The sequence below is a fragment of the Neodiprion virginianus genome, chromosome 2 (genome assembly GCF_021901495.1).
Source record: "Neodiprion virginianus isolate iyNeoVirg1 chromosome 2, iyNeoVirg1.1, whole genome shotgun sequence".
NCBI classification, from domain to species: Eukaryota; Metazoa; Arthropoda; class Insecta; order Hymenoptera; family Diprionidae; genus Neodiprion; species Neodiprion virginianus.
The window spans coordinates 25,250,865-25,254,472 of NC_060878.1; the positions used below are offsets into that span (position 1 = coordinate 25,250,865).

Genomic DNA, 3,608 nt, shown 5'->3' on the forward strand with positions numbered 1-3,608 from the left:
ATATACCTATGAAGTATGGGGGGGGGGGGGGGGGGGGGGGGGTGTATATTTGATAACGATTATATATATTTAATACGAAGACGACAAACTTTATCTCACGGACCGTATGAAAATAAAAACGTATTAATAAACTCAAGATAGTATAGATATAATACATAATAATATTAGATTATTAATTAGTCATCATTGTTATACGCAATATAGACCAACCGTACATAGTAGTATAGGCATTTTATTTTAAGCTTGTAATAAGAATATGATTGGGGTATATTATTACATATTATATGTATGTATAAACAGGAAGGGTATAATTAACTTACGTTCAAAATTATGTATATAACGATTTTGTATATTTTAAATCTTTACAAAATACTAAAGAAACGAAGAAACAGAAGTAAAATCATAAATAGATTGATAAACAAAAGTAGAATTGTTTAAATATCATGTCCGCATATTGAATCATGAGACCCAAACGCGCGATGTGTCATGATAACTTTTAATCCATCATATCACGACGTAAAAGAAATAAGAAAAAGAATTGATGCTATTAAAAATCAATTATTTTCGTTTAAATTGACTTTCCCCATTACTTCGATAAAATAATTACCTATATGCGATATTGTTAGCGTGAAAGTGAACGGAATAGTAACAATAATCATCATCGTAACAACAACAGCAACAACAATAATTATGTTAATATTAATAATAACGGTAAGGTCCTGTCTTTCCCAAAATAGGGCGCTGTTATCAACTATCATAATTATCCTTATATCAATATCGTTTATTTATACACTCATGTATACCACCGCTTAATATCCTACATTCACGTATACGTATAATATTATATCATACCTATTTATAATATGCCTAACAATATATGCAAATATGTAGAAACTTAAATATTATATGCTAAAATGTGTTATCTAATTGAGTTATTTCCTCGTTCGGAGGATTTTTTTTTTTTCCTTCTTGCAAAAATGTCAAAACTATAGTATATTAAGGTGCATGTGCAATTTACGTGCTAGTCAATGTAAATCTTCACTTTAGTGTTTGTTTTTTTTTCTTTTTTTTTTTTCAAATTGTTTACTTATCCTTACTTTCATCATCTTGTTTTTCTATAATAAAAGTATACAGTATAATAACACATAATACAGCCATTGTAAAATTCTCATCTATTTAACAGACACACCTAAACATACATTTGGAGACAATGAATCTGAGACGTGTAATTTTTTGCACTAGATAGTTACGTTGGCAACACAGAGAAACCTGCAGCGCCACGGTCGGTCGAGCGCGAAACGAACTCAATCTCAATAAACGTAACATAACCAATAACCGTCGAATCTAACCTTAGAATACGTGTCGATCTAACAAGTCATTATCTCCGCGGTATTCTAAGGTCGGATTCGACGGTCATGGATTGTGTTACGCTTGTTGAGATTCGAGTTTGTTTCGCGCTAGGCCGACTGTGGCGCCGTAGGTTTCTCAGTGTTGCCAACGTAACTGTCTGGTGTAAAAAATGAGCCGTCTCAGATTCATTGTCCCCAAGTGTACATACAAAGCACTCCATGTTTCCTTACAACTCAGATCCAGTGCAGAAACAGCTGTAAACGATGTTACTTTTATATATATTCTACTAAGCGTGAATAGTTTTAACGCTGCATTTGATTAGTTCATTCTCTCTCTCTCTCTCTCTCTTTCTCTTTTTCTCTTACTCTTTCAATTCAGTATTTTTCGAGTTTTTTCTTTAAAAAAAATTCTGCTTCTTTTCATGTAAAATTTTATATCGTATATAAACGAATACTGAACTATATACACTCTATATGTTGATATACCTACCTACCTACCAATCTGTCTATCTATCTATCTATCTATCTATCTATCTATCTATCTATCTATCTATCTATCTATCTATCTATCTATCTATCTATCTACATAACTAACCAACTAACTACCTACGTACCTGTTTATCTACTCGCTTACTTACTTACCTACCTACCTACCTACCTACCTACCTACCTACCTACCTACCTACCTACCTACCTACCTACCTACCTTCCTTACCTTACCTAACCTAACCTAACCTAACCTAACCTAACCTAACCTAACCTAACCTAACCTAACCACCTACCTACACATGTAATGAACACATTTTTTAAACACCACTCGCTTGCAACTTTATGTTATTAATATTAATATTATTACTATAATCATCATCATTGTTATTATTATTACTTTTGTAATTGTTACACTTGATAAGAATAGTTTTATAATTATTACCATATCTTCGCTTATCGTTATCGTTGTTAATATTATTATTATCATCCCGTTCCTCAATTTATGTATTACTCCATAACTGTAGGTTATTCCAAGAAGTTTAATGTTGCGGTGCAACTCGGTAAATCGTTCAACGCGACAGCGTGCCAATATCTGTCTACGTGAGTATACGCCCAAAATTTTTTCAACTGTTTCATCTTCGACCGCATACCCGCCATACCACCACCGTCCCCTTAGGCAATTGGGTAGCGGAACGAAAGAGAAAAAAATGAAATTAGCGTAACAGAAAATCATCCAAAAAGCAGGGTAACTTCGTAACCATTGAGGAATAATGAAATGATAATATGCGTATCGTGCTATTACTGTCTCGGACCTCGGAGAAAATGAGGAATTTTTTAAAAAGTAATTTAACATTAGGGATTCACATTGTAACAAAACTTAAACCCGTTTCCAATTTGTACCGATAATATTGTGGCTGATTATCGAGGCACCTCGATTAATTTCACATCCGTCGTTAGAAAATATTAAACGCTTCGTCGGTTACGATTTTTATTCTCTTATCATCTACGCGGACGAATGAAAGAAAAAGAAAAAAAAACTTGTAACGTGTATAATATTAACTTACGCTGAGCAAAAAATTATCCAGCATTCATCGCTTCAATATGTTTTATCGTTATTACCATTGTTATTATTCAATAAGTGTTTATATAGGTATAATATATAGGGAGAAATATAAGTGCTGCAAAATAATTAAAATTAAAACTACGCTCACTGCTTCCGATGCAGGAAACTTCAAAAATTGATTACTAAACCCGATTTCAACTCTACGCCTACCGTACTAAATATTACACCTTTACACGTAGGCATATTATCATTAAATTCTAAGTTTTTGTTAAACGTACCCTACTTGAGAAATTAACTATGCAATATATGTTGTTGTTGTTGTTGTTGTTGTTGTTATCAGTATTGATAATATTATGTTTGTAAATATTTATACACACGTATTTTTAAATTTTATATAATGTAATACAATGTGACGTACCATAATAAGATTATTACTCCCGTGGATAAACGAGCAAGTGTACTAAACAGTTTGAAAATAAATTACCTGTCTTTGATGGCAACGTAAGCGGTCGAAATTGAAAAAAAAGAAGAATCATTCCCTTTCCTCTGCGCAAATTTCGCAAGATTGTTCCGGCATTTGGTTTTGGTATTTTTTCAAAATACTTTCCATCACTTTTTTTCTTTCTTTCGTTCTTCGCGTCGCTTGATACCGTTTTTTCTATTCATCTCTTTATCATAAGTTTATCTCACTATCTACATTCAACTAC

The 3,608-nt window shown here is 32.4% G+C and overlaps 1 long non-coding RNA gene across 1 annotated transcript; it reads right to left on the bottom strand.

Moving 5' to 3' along the window:
• Positions 1-1,049: 1,049 nt before the first annotated feature.
• LOC124297561 (uncharacterized) lies at positions 1,050-2,085 on the bottom strand. The gene is made up of 2 exons (XR_006906632.1): positions 1,936-2,085; positions 1,050-1,903 (listed from the first exon to the last, which is right to left on the bottom strand). It is a non-coding gene; the product is annotated as an uncharacterized LOC124297561 (long non-coding RNA).
• Between the last annotated feature and the right edge of the window lie 1,523 nt (positions 2,086-3,608).